Here is a 13,663-nt window from a genome sequence, read left to right as displayed (position 1 = left end):
CATTTAAAAACTGGGCACAGGAATGGACTGCTGTTGATGCTTCATTTCATGTGCAGACTTCAGAATTATGCCTCTATCTCATTCTAGGGGATTACCTTCCATATCTGTTCACCTCCAAATGGCTGCCCTCTGTCAAAATGGTCAGCAGTTTCACCATATTCTCTCTCAGTTATTTATTAGATCAGAATGCAGTAGCCAAAATGTGGCTCAATTTTCCAAGCCAAAGATCACCAAAGGAACATGAAACCAAACCAGCCTCTGTTCCTCCCACTTTCACCATTTCCCTCCTGGGTTTATTTATCAATAGGGTATTCAATTATCATAAAAGGAGGTTGCTAGGAGCTGGACAAATTTTCTACAAGATTGAATACTTCAATGGATAGGCTTAAACTTGTGCGCAGACATACAAGTTAGTATCAGGTTCCTCTAAATGCCTAATGTGAACAAAATAATCATTATCTAATGAAAACATGTAATGGTGACCATTAATCCAATTTATGCAGGTGTTTTGGCCTTGTGGGGGCTTCTTCAAATTGGCAACCAAAAATACAAAGCTTGAAGGAAATATTAAGCCTACAATTTTCTTTCATGTTTCAACAACAGGATCTCTTAGAATGAAAACAGCGCCCATGACAGGATTTGGATGAATGAGGATGAAGTGCCAAACTTTGATCTGCCACAGGGGCACAGGATGCCATGTGAGCAGAATACAATGTTGTTATTGGGATTGGCTTACAGTTAACAATCAACAGCATATGGGAGAGTCGGAGGATGATCAAGAGTCTTGTTAGAGAGGTGAGTGTTAGAGTTTAGAGGCAGTTTAAAAAGGGCACACAAGGCAAAGGGTTAAGCAGTGTGCTGATTTGTGGATGTGAGTAATTGAGATGATTGGCAGGAATAATTAAAAGGAGGGGTAACTAAAGAGGAACAGCAAACTTTGACTCGAATGGATTCAGCGAGCTGAGGAAGAGTTTGCTTCCACAGAGGAATTTTCTTTAATTAATTTAATTAACTTAGGAGTAGGTAATGGAGGCAGTAGTTAGGACAGTCCAGTGCTCCAATTGTAGAATGTGGGAAGTCAAGGACAGCACGTTTGTTCCTGATGACTACACCTGCAAAAGGTGCATCCAGTTGCAGCTCCTGACAAACAGAGTTAGAGACCTGGAGCTGGAGCTGGATGAACAGTGGATCTTGAGGGAGGCAGATGTAGTGATAGATAGGAGTTTCAGGGAGGCAGTCACTTCTAAAAGTCATGAGACAGATAACTGGCTGACTGTCAGGAGAGGGAAAGGGAAAAGGCAGACAATGCAGAACACCCCTGTGGCCATTCCCCTCAACAAGTATACTGCTTTAGATACTGTTGGGGGAGAACCAACCAGGGACAAATTGAGGTGGTCACATTTCTGGCACACAGGCTGGCTTCCTGACTCAGAAGTGAAGGGGGGAAGAAGAGGAGAGCGATGGTAATTGAGGATTCATTGGTTAGACAAGTGGATGGGAGGTTCTGTGGACAGGATCGAGGCTCCCAGATGGTATGTTGCCTCCCAGGTGCCAGGGTGAGAGATGACTTTGAGTTCACAGGATTATGGAGGAGGAGGGTGAGCAGCCATATGTCCTGGTCCATGTAGGGACCAATGACATAGATAGGAATAGTGGTAAAGTACTGAAGAGGGAATATAGGGAGTTAGGAAAAAAGTTGAAAAGCAAGACCTCAAGGATGATAATCTCAGAATTGCTGCCTGTGCCATGCACCAGAGATGGTAGGAACAAGAAGTTGTGGCAGATTAATGTATGGCTGAAGAGATGGAGCCAGGGGCATGTGTTCAGACTTGTGGATCATTGAGATCTCTTCTGGGGGATATCTATTTGTAGAAAAAGGATAGGGCTGCACCTGAACTGGAGGGGGACCAATATCCTGGCAGGCAGGTTTGCTAAAGCAGTTGGGGAGGGTTTAAACTAGTTTGGCAGGGGGTTGGGAATGGGAATGTGAGTGCAGAGATTAGGTAGAAGGACAAATGCATGATGCTATGTGCTCTGAGTTGGTGAGGAAGGACAGGCAGGGGGAAAAACATAAATGTAGCCAGTTAGAAATGTTGAAATGTGTCTATTTCAATGCTAGGAGTATTAGGAATAAAGGGGATGAACTTAGAGCATGGATCAGTAGGTGGAACTTCGATGTTGTGGCCGTTACTGAAACTTGGCTGGAGGAAGGGCAAGATTGACTGATGCTGGTACCTGGGCTTAGGAGTTGGCATGGCTATTGATGAAGTATTTTAGCGGTGGCTCAAGGCTTGTGCACAAACCATTTGTTCCCTGATATCATTTGGGTTGATGATCTTCTTCCAAATATGAATGGCAGAGTTCTCCACAGCAGGGAAAACTACTGGAAGTGCAAAACAGAGAACAGGGAGGGGAAGTCTTAACAGGAAGCCTTATTCAAGGTGGGTCTTTAGAAATGTCACTGTGAGGTCTTGGGTGCTTTTTACAATGGTGTCTGAAGATATGATGATCTTCCATTGTGGAGCTGATATTGCATGGCTTGGATTAAGTTCCTATGTCAATGTCAGTTCACCTGTCAGATGTTGGCTGGATGATGCATGACCTGTATTAAAAGTTGAGATATTGATTCTCAGGCAGAGCATGACTGGTGCCATAGGTATGTTGCATGGGGAAACCATCAGTTTCTAGTCGAAAAGGATAGGCTTAAACTTGTCCGCAAACATACAAGTTAGTATCAGGTTCCTCTAAATGCCTTGACAGTGAATGTGAGCATCTTGGCAGTTTAAATCTGTGCACCAAGCCCTTGTGTGAGTAGATATGTGAACTTCTTCTGCAGCCTGGCCCATCAAAATCATCCTCTTAGATCCAGAATTAGTGTGCAACCACACCCTCTTGCAAGCTAGCACTTGTACTCTCATTCAGTTGAAGGGCTTGCCTCTCCTAAATTGCCTGCAGGGTCAGCACCTGAGTTGTCAGCCTTAAGTCTGAGGTAATGATGTGTGACTTCATGTTCATTGGCTCCCTTGAGCCACCTGAGCAAGTTACTCAGCTTTAATGTCTCAAAGGATAAAGTGGGCCAGGGTGGAGGTGGTGATTCTATCATCAGGCCAAAGAAACTAGGGGAAGAAAGATGAAAGGAAGAGGGTTGGCTTTAATGATCTGGAAGAGGGGACAGAATGCAAGCTTTCCGATGACTCTAAATTAAGTGGAAAAGCAAATTGTGCAGAGGATACGGAGAATCTGCAGAGAGAAATAGGGTAAGTGACTGGGCAAGTTTCTGGCAAATGCAGTACAATTCTGGTAAATGATGTTATCCACTTCAAAGGAAAAATTGAAGATCAGATTATTATACAAATGGCAAGCAATTTAAATATGCTGCCCTGCAGAAGGACTTGGGAATGCTTGTGCATGAATCACAAAAGTCTGGTTTGCAGGTGCAGCAGGCTATCAAGAAGGCAAATGGAATGTTGGCTTTCATTAGTAGAGGGATTGAACTTAGGAGCAGGGAGGTTATGCTGCAACCGTATAAGGCACTGAAGTACTGAGTGATCTCCTTACTTGAAGAAGGATAAACTAGCTTTGGAGGCAGTGGAGGGGAGGTTCACCCAGGTTGATTCCAGAGATGAGGGGGTTAGTCTCATGAGAGGGAAAGATTGAGTCATCTGGGACTGTACTCACTTGAATTGAGAAGAATGAGAGGGCATCTTATAGAAACATACAAAATTATGAAAAGCATGGGTAAGATAGAGGTAAGAAAATTGTTGCCATAGGTGGGGGAAGACTAGAACTAGAGAACATAGCTTGAAGATTCCGATTAGTAGATTTAGGATAGAGATGAGGAAGAACTGCTTTTCCCAGAGGGTGGTGAATCAATGGATAGAAGGGGAATTAAGGGATATGTGGAAAAGGCCATGATCTCTTTGAATGGCAGAGTAGGCTTAGCAGGCCTACTCCTGCTCCTATTTCTTATTTTCTTTACATCTGAAGCTTTCCTGAGGCCATGATGGCCACAATGTCCCTTCCCATGGTAGCCAGCACTGTCATCTGTATGGGGATTAGAAAATGTTGGTGAGTTTCTCCTACCCTTACTAATTCTATTGCTCCATATTTTTGTGTAGTTCAGTTGTATATGGTGTTTGAATGATGTTTTTGAAAGGCACCAAACTGTACGATGCACCTGTGTATCTTTAAATGAGAGTGAAAATGCATTCGCTAACTTCGATCAATCGTGTAAGGTCAGTAAACTGCTTTCTACATGGTACCCACATCTCAGTGGTGATACTTCTGATCTAGACAACCTCACCTGCAACTCTAGGTCTCTATTATTTTCCCTATGTATCTGAATACAAGTTATCTCTATCCTCCTCTATAACAGCCACCAGTATAGTGCCTAGGGACTGCAGATGCTGGAATCCAGAGTAAAAATAAAATTAAAACAAACTGCTGGTGGAATTCAATGAGGCAGGCAGTATCCATGGAGGGATATGGACAGTTGAGGCTTCAGGACTCTGCCTACACATCCCAGCTCCACCCTGTTTTTCTTCCCCTTTCTCTACTTTGGCCTATCACTCCCCTGCCTCTATCTCCCAACCCCCACCCAGCTCCCACACCTGGATCCATCTGTCCATCATCCTTCACCCTTCCTTGGGTTCACCTACCTCCTACTGAACTCCTCTCTATCTGCTTTTTTAGAACTGCCTGCCCTCCCTCTCCTTTCTCTGGGTTTTGACCTGTCCACTTCCCTCTGCAGATGCTGCCTCCAGTAGTTTGTCTTTTGCTTTAGTATTGGTACTTGTTCCTTTGCTGCAGTTTACACCCAATAACTGATGCAATTCATGCTTGCTCTTTTCATTCAGCATGCAGGTGGTATGTCGCCTGAATCCCACCCCTTAAAAAGGGGTGGAGTCACAATGTATTGTGATTCCCTAGGCATGTTCACTAATATTATTCTTCTACCTCTATTATCATTTATGAGGTTATCCTTGAATTTCATCAGAGTGGCAGTCCAATGGAGGTGGAGTGCCTATTTGTTGTTGGAGTGAAGCCTTTGCATTGTGACGAGATTTGTTAAGCTGTGGGTTCCAATAACAAAAAGAGGCTAGAACTGCGAGATATGGCCTCTTCCTCCAGTACTGTGGTTCCCATTTACATGAAGTCCCTTGCCTTGTCTCATGGCATGGGGAAACCCTTCTCTTCACTGCATGCAGCTTGAATGTGAATTTTCAATATAGATGTTACTCATTTAAAACAACAATGCCCTTGCCCTCCTGGCATTAAGTCCAAGTTAAATCATAATGAACGGATATTCTAGGTTCATACCACTTATACCTGTATCTTCTTTGGCTTGGCTTCGCGGACGAAGATTTATGGAGGGGGTAAATGTCCACGTCAGCTGCAGGCTCGTTTGTGGCTGACAAGTCCGATGCGGGACAGGCAGACACGGTTGCAGCGGCTGCAGGGGAAAATTGGTGGGTTGGGGTTGGGTGTTGGGTTTTTCCTCCTTTGCCTTTTGTCAGTGAGGTGGGCTCTGCGGTCTTCTTCAAAGGAGGTTGCTGCCCGCCAAACTGTGAGGCGCCAAGATGCACGGTTTTGCAGACCTCCATTTTTTTTGTTTTTCTGCAGATTTGACTGTAGATCACCGCACCATATTCCAAGATCATTGCTTGCTACTGTGCACGTACACTGTGTAATGCATTCATTGCAGAACCTGTTCATTATAATCGATCAATCTATGACACTTTCTTCCTTTCTTTGTGGTACAACAGTCAAACTATGATTTGTCTTGCAGTGTTGGCAACTTCTGTGAGATTTTTACAGAAGAAGTCATACGTGGGTGAATTTTCCTCCTCACTATCTCATTTTTGGACAGTCACAACATTGAAAATTCAATAATTAAAGGCCAATCTCCAACTCCACAGTTTAACCACCCTGCAAAGAGCTGCCCATACTCTCTCTTCTTTAATGCCTCTTCTTGGTAAGGAATCTGAGGAGATTTAGCACGTTGCCAGATACTCCATTAAACTTCTACACATGCCCGTAGAAAGTATGCTGGCTGCTTTGGGAATTTGACTGCCCAGGAACACAAAAGGCCGCAGAAGGTAGTAAACGTGGCTAGGTCCTCTGACCTCCCATCCGCCGCAGACCTCTAGGTGAGGAGCTGCCTCAAGAGGGCAGCCAACGTCATAAAGGACCTCGACCACCCTGGTCGCAACCTCTTCTCACTAATAACTTTGGCCTGAAAACCAGCACCTCTAGGTTCAAGAACATTTTTTCCTGCAGTTACACAACTCTTGAAACCTCCCTTTGGTACACTAATCACAGACTGCTCTGACATCACACGCCTGCAAGTCACTTTTTTTTGCACTAGGTTTACAATCGATGTTCATAGATATGTATTTATTGCCTCTTAATTTTATTCCATTTACTATTATAGATTTTTGCTGCAGGTGAACATTGAACAATGTGTAAGCCAGTAAACCCAATATTATCATGACTCATGATCATTATCTTATTAAAATGGGAGTGGTTTGTGGAATCGCAATCCCTGCAGATTCTGCTTCTCTCGGGGCCACTCTGCAGAGAGTGGCAGTGTGAAGTAGCTGGAATATACAGAGGATGCCCGGCAGAGAAAAAAGGAGTTTGGAATGGCTTCCATGAAGCCATCATCAAGATAATCTGATGCTACCCTCCTACACTCTGGTAGTTCCAGTTGTCACCAAGTTGCCTCTGTAGTCAGCACTAATGCAAGAAAAAAAGGGCAGCGTCAGGAGTGGGACGAAAGGATGGAAATAACACTCTGCCCTGTCAGAATTTGCATGAGAACGTGTGCAACAAAAGGAGTTGCTCCAATAAAGAATAACTTGAAGATAATATAGAATGCCTATAAAGATTACACGTGATTTTTTTTTTGTTTCGTTGTTATTGTGGCACGAATATTTAATGCTGATGGAACAGAGAAGGAGAAGGTCAAGGAGGTGACAGGCAAAATATGAGATAATAAGAACACAAACAGAAGTAGAAGGATGCCAAATGCTGCCCCCACCCCACCACCTCCTCCCCTCATGTCTGCTTGGTCATTCCATAAAATATTGGTCTCAGCAATTTCTCACATATCTTGATTCCCTTGTCATTCAAATGTCTGTCAATCTCCATCTTTGTTACAGGAATTGAATCAATATCTGCAGATCTCCAGGTAGTGAATTCCACAGTCACAACCTTGAGAGAGAAGAAATTCTTCTTCATCTGTCTCACGGTCAGCATCGTGGGGGGCATCGTGGGCATGGGCCCTCCTTGTGAGGTGCTGTGCCCACATACGCTCATGGCCATTGCTCATCGTCAGACCTGCCGCTGCCACCAGCGCGTGTCAAGCATCACTAGCATCCAGCTCGACACACGCTAGCGACTCTACCCTTAATAAAAGCAATGCTTTTGGCTGCTGTGCCAGATGGACGGAGGAGATTTATATCTGCTCAGCAGCCCCTCCCCCGCGGAGCAAATTTACAACTGTCGGACTGTGCCCCACCCTGCTAACCTCTTGCTCTCGTTCCAGCGCCAACCTTGATCTGTCTTAAATGAACCACCTTATTGTGAAATCATGGCTCTTAGTTCCAGATATACCAAAAGGAAAACCTTCTCACCACCCACTGGCTTCATCCCCTTCAGAATATTATGTTTCCAGAAGATCATATCTCATTCTTCTTTACTTCAATATATCGAATAAACCTAATTTGCTCAACCAGTCATTGTATATCAATGATTTCATCCCAGGAATCAACCAGAAAATAACTGCTTCCTAAACCTGCAATCTTCATCATGTGGAATGAAAGTAGGAAGTGTATTGGAATACTAGCATCTGTGGAATTCCCTCCAACATCCATGTCTCCCACAATCCTAAATTGGAAATCTATACACATTCCTTCATCAGTGCTAGGCCTAACTACTGGAATTCCTGACTCAGCATCACTGTGGGAGCATTTTTGGCAGAAGGGCCACTGCAATTCAAAAATGCCACCGCTTTCTCAAAGGAGATTAGCAATATGCAAATCCTGTTGTCCACTGATGTACACATACTGAAAAGTGAATGTAAAAATACCAGGAATCAAATATTGGCATCCATACGCACAAGGCAGAAGGATCCAAAGATCGAGAAATAACTAAGACTTGGCAATATTGACTGACTCCTTCCAAAGATCCTGAACATAAAAAAATTGGGAGCTGATTCCTGGAGTAATGAATGGATAGAATACTTAACAGGAACTTGGGCTGATCTGACTAGACTGACCCAGGTCAACCAACTCTAGGCTCAATATAGATCAGTAGGCTTGAAGCTAAATACACTGTACAGTAAACTGGAATTCACCGTGTGTGTATTGTTCTGATGGCTAGCTCCTCCCCTGGCACCTACTCCAATATAAATCCTGGTTTTCCCCCCTTACCTCAGATTCGCCTGAGGATTATTGTATCTACTGCCCATTGATTACAAGCTATTAAAAGTATGTTTGTACTCCTTCCTTGTCTCTGAGTGCAATCAGTAGCATTATAATTTTAATAGCTTGGTATGAAGCAGGATGGAAGCCCGACTGAAGCCAGGGATGCTCCAGGTCATCCCTCTGTCCCCTGAGGCCCCGGAGGAATTCACCTACTGGCTGGAGTGCTTCCAGTCCTACCTAATGGCCACACAAGATGTCTTCAACTTCAATAGTCTCTGGAGATCAGCACTTCTCTCTTGAGTTGTCCCCAAGGGGTTCACTGTCATCGGGGACTGTGCAACTTACGAGTTGGCCATAGAAGGCTTGAAGGCCCATTACATGAGGCCTCAGAATGATGTGCTGGCAAGACACCCGACTCTCTCAATGTTGGCAGTGTCTAGATGAGTTGCTGAATTATTACATCCTTGAACTGTGGGCCCTGACTAGAAAATGCCACTACGAAGTGGTCACAGCCCAGGTGAGAGAGGAGGAACAAATCCGGGACACCCACATGGCAGGAGTGAGGTCAAGGTACATGAGGCAGCGACTGCTCGACTTGGGGAAGAAAGACTTGGCCAGCACCCTGGCAAAAGGACTCAACAGGCACAACTAGGAGCTGATGACCTCACGGGTGAAAATGGTGCCTTTTCAGACATGTGGCCACATACGACTGAGAATGCTACTTCTGTGGACAGGCACAGCACACCTGCACCCGATGCCCTGTGTGCTCAGGATGTGGTAAGCAAGGGTATTGGGTGAAGGTCTGCAGGGCAAAGGGGAACCTGAAGAGGGCAACCACATGTGTGACTCCTGAATTGGTGTTCGACCTGTACCCGAGTCCCAAAGTGTCAACCTCAGCCTCTCCATGCTGGTCGCCATCAGCATCTTGCTACACCTCGTGGAGAGACCCGCCACCAGAAGTAAAGCATCACAGGAAGCAACGGCAGCCATCTTGGCGCACCTCGAGGTTGACACCACCTAGTCCTCCTCCAGAACAAGATGGAGGGCGGCCATCTAGCCACGCCTCTTAGTCGACACCATCTTATCTGCCCGTGGCCAGGAGGAGAGAGTCGACATCAGCATGGGGAGCAACGGGGTTTCCAGAGCACTGGCGTCGGTCATCCTGGATCAGGCTATACCTCACCAATTTAATAACTCAATGATCGAGGTGAGGGTAAATGGACACTTGACAGATTGCTTGATAGACATTGGCTCCACTGAGAGCTTTTATAAATTCTGTAACTACTCTGTGGTACAACTTAAAAGATTATCGTATTTTCCTAGTATCGCACTCGCATTCTGCGATGATCCAGGGGTATTGTAAAATACAACTGTAAAAGGGTGGAATTTTTGGGTTCCAATTGTATGTACTGAAGGATTTGTGTGCTCCTGTGTTGCTGGGCCTGGACATCCTGTGTCACCTTAAAAGTGTGATCATGGAGAACTCTGGCCCACTTCCTCCAATCACAGTACAGAACAGAGGGTCCCAAAAGCCAGACTCCGCATGCAGTCTCTCCACCCTAAATATTGATCGCAAAGGCCACCATGCATCTGGTGGACAAGAATGCACCCTTCCAGGTGGAAAGCGATGCCTCTGACATAGCTCTGGCCGCTACCCTTAACCAGGCAGGCAAGCGATTACCTTTTTCTCCCACACCCTACAATGCCACGAGCTTCAGAACCCATCAGTGCAGAAAGAAGCTCAAGGCATTGCAGAGGCCATCAGGCACTGAAGGCATTACCTGACTGGCAGAAAATTTACACTGTTCACCAACCAGCAATCAGTGGCATTCATGTTTAATAATGCAAAAAGGGATAAAATAAAGAATGTCAAGATTGCCAGGGGGAGGATTGAACTCTCCACCTATAATTATGACATATCATACAGGCCAGGTACTCTCAATGAGCCTTCAGATGCCCCGTCGAGGAAGCTGTGCCTTTGCACACACCGGCCAGTTGCGGTCACTGCACGATGAGCTTTGGCACCTGGGCATAACCCACCAACAAAATGCACCTGATAAAGGCATCTCACCCCTTCTAACAACTCAGTATCGATTTCAAGGTTCCCCTCCCTTCCACCAATGGAAATGTGTCCTTTCTCAATGTCATCGACAAGTATTCACATTTTCCATTTGCCATTCCCGACGCCAACGTGACCACCACCACGGTCATCAGGGCTTCTCTATTTTCACCCTGTTCAGGTATCCCAGCTATATCCATAGAGACCAGGGCTCATCATTTATGAACGAAGAGCTACACCAGTACCTGCTTGTAAGGGGCATTGCCACAACCAGGATGACTAGCTACAATCCCCAGGGAAATGGACAAGTTGAAAAATAGAACACGATGGTATAGAAAGCCATGAAATTTGCTCTCCAGTCCAAAGGCCTTCCAGACTTGCGCTGGACTACCCACAGTGCTCCACTCCATAAGGTTCCTCCTCTCCACTGTGACCAACGCAACTCCTCACAAGCTAATATTCACTTTCCAGAGGAAATCCACAACCAGGACTAGTCTCCCAGCTTGGCTAACGCAACCAGGGCCAGTCCTGCTGAGAAAGCGCATGAGGAAGAGCAAGACAGGCCCCCTGATCAAGAAGGTGCATCTGTTGCACGCCAACCCATCATATAACCATATAACCATTTACGGAGCGGAAACAGGCCATGTTGGCCTTTCGAGTCCGCACCGGTTCACTGATTTTGTGCGCCCTCTTCAGGCATTGGTCCCGTTAGATCTTCATTCAGTTACGATGGGCGAATTCAATGCAGGTGGAATCAGTAACTATCTGGAACTTCCAACAATCCAAGAATAGTGAAGTCATCAAGCAGGCGAGCAGCATTTTAAAAAGTAATAAACACTAATCGTAATTCTTTTCATAAATTATATCATGCCTACGTGGCATACCCTGATGGAAGAGATGTCCCTGACTCGATCAGAGACCTGGCACACGCCGGAACTGAGGACGAGCTATGAACTACCAAGTACCCCACTCAGGGATTTGGACGACTCTGATCGGGAAGTGGGTCAATCCACTCTGCGAAGAGGCAGAGCCCTCAAGACCCAGTAACCCTGTTCCACAGGGGGTCCAGGAAGTTAAGGAAGTCAAAGTCCTCCAGTACTGAGGCGCTCAACCAGATTAACTATACCCCAAACAGACTTAACGTAAATATTTGTAAAGTATTAGTTTTTTTTGGATGTATGTTCTCCATTTTCCCCCACAGGTTCTATTCTGAAGGAAGGGGTAAATGTAATGAACTGGAATTCACTGTGTGTGTGTTGTTCAGATGTCTGGCTCTTCCCCTGGCTCCACCCTCACCTACCCCAATATAAACCTTGGTTTTCCTGCCTTATCTCAGATTCACCTGAGGACTATTGTCTCTACCGGCTAATGATTTTAAGCTATTAAAAGCCTGTTTGTACTCCTCACATGTCTCTGAGTGCAATCAGTCACATTACACACTGATGGAGGAATTCAATGGATCACGCAGTATCCGTGAGAGAAAAAGAGTCCTGATAAAGAGTTTTGGCCTGAAGCATTGACCTTTGTTTTTCGCCCACTGATACTGCTTCAACCTCCTCAGTTCCTCCAGCAGATTGTGTTTAGATCAGAAGGCAGCTTCACACATCTTCTCAATAGTTCTGAGCTGGTTTCATGTATGAATTAATGTTCCTATTACCAGCTGGAATGTGATAATTAACATTGAGCAAGTATTACAGCTGGATAACATAAGTGCGGACTTTGTTTCTTGAAGTCAGAATAAATACAATCACGGGGGACGTAATTAACCTGCTCTGCCTGCTTCCAAAATTTATTTTGTTAGTCTTTTGAGCAAAATACCCTGAGAGATCTACTTTAAAGATCATAAAAATATAATTCACATTTCTAATTACATAAATAAACCTCTGCTTTGTTCTTCTCTCTCCTTTATTTTCATCTTTAATTTTCCCAGTTTAAGTGTGGTAGATTACCTGAATTTGTCATTTAACAAAAAATGTTCGGAGTGCTTTCAAACATACTTTCTAATAACAGCGGTAAAATGGCTAAGGGAGAAACCAGACATAAAACTTACAGTTTGAAAATCCAGAAAGAAACATAAATTGTACTTGCTCAGCTGTCGCAGGTCAACCTGGAAACTCCTGTTGGTTGTTTTGAAAGGAATCTATCCACTCCAAGCCCAGGCTGTTGAGCTAAACAGAGTCCTGGAAGTAAGTAATTTTATATAGGTTTTTTAAAAAGCACACATATGCACTCTTTAATGTCGAATAAAGGGGAAACATTCTCTGGGAAAGTCAGGATCAAGTAAAAGTTTATTTATCATCCAATTGTATGAGTACAACCTGATGAAACAGCATTCTCTGGTCATCGGTGCAACATATTGCAATCACACATACAGACGTAACACACATCAAGCAATCCATATGCACAGTACTTATATACAAATATTAAAATAAATAAATATTATTGTCAAAAAACTAGTTGAGTCCTGAAGGGTTTGCATGAGCAGTTCATCAGTCGTGCAGCAGTCTCACTGCCTGTCGAAAGAAGTCGTTTCTCAGCCTGGTGATTCTGGATCTGACGCTCCTGTATCTCTTTCCTGATGGGAGTAGCTGAAAGATGATGTCTGCAGGGTGGTAAAGATCCTCACTGATTTTGTGAGCCCTCTTTAGATAATATTCCCGGCCATTCTCATTGATGGGGGGGATGGAGACCCGATTGATCCTGTCTGCTGCTCTTATGGTCCTGTGGGTTGACCTTCAATCTGATGCTCTACAGCAACTAGACCACACCATGATGTTGCTAGCCAGAATGATCTTGATAGAATTCCAGTCGAAAATTGACAGGATGGTGGCCAGTAGTCTTTCCCACCTCAGTCTTCTCAGGAAGTGCAGTGATTGTTGCACCTTCCTGACAAAGGAGCAGATGTCTTGTGTCCAGAATAGGTCACTTCTTAAGTGGACTTCAAAGAACTTGGTTCACTCTATTCTCTCCACTACCAAGCTATTAATGTGTGGTGGAGGATAGTTGACCCTGGTCCTGCTGAAGTCCACAAACATTTCCTTTGCCTTGTCCATGTTGAGACTTGGGTTGTTGCTCTCGAACCATTTCATGAGATTTTCCACCTCTTCTCTGCAGTGCGACTCTTTGTTGTGGCCGATGAGGACGACTGCAAACTTGATAACTCTTTTGGACCTGG

At 44.7% G+C, this 13,663-nt stretch overlaps 1 protein-coding gene across 5 annotated transcripts in view; it reads right to left on the bottom strand.

Annotated features, from left to right (window-relative positions):
- Positions 1 to 13,663, bottom strand: part of ttc28 (tetratricopeptide repeat domain 28) — a 1,007,267-nt gene that overhangs the window by 17,370 nt on the left and 976,234 nt on the right. Inside the window, exon 27 of one of the 5 annotated variants that reach the window (XR_011356155.1) lies at positions 12,545 to 12,656. The exons of the other annotated variants lie outside the window; for them this stretch is intronic. The gene's annotated coding sequence lies outside the window, so the exon portion shown is untranslated. Of the gene's footprint in view, positions 1 to 12,544; positions 12,657 to 13,663 lie in introns of those variants that run through there. 5 annotated transcript variants of the gene reach the window in all.

Source organism: Narcine bancroftii, chromosome 4 (assembly GCF_036971445.1).
Source record: "Narcine bancroftii isolate sNarBan1 chromosome 4, sNarBan1.hap1, whole genome shotgun sequence".
Taxonomy (NCBI): Eukaryota; Metazoa; Chordata; class Chondrichthyes; order Torpediniformes; family Narcinidae; genus Narcine; species Narcine bancroftii.
This window is presented reverse-complemented; position numbering and strand designations above follow the sequence as displayed.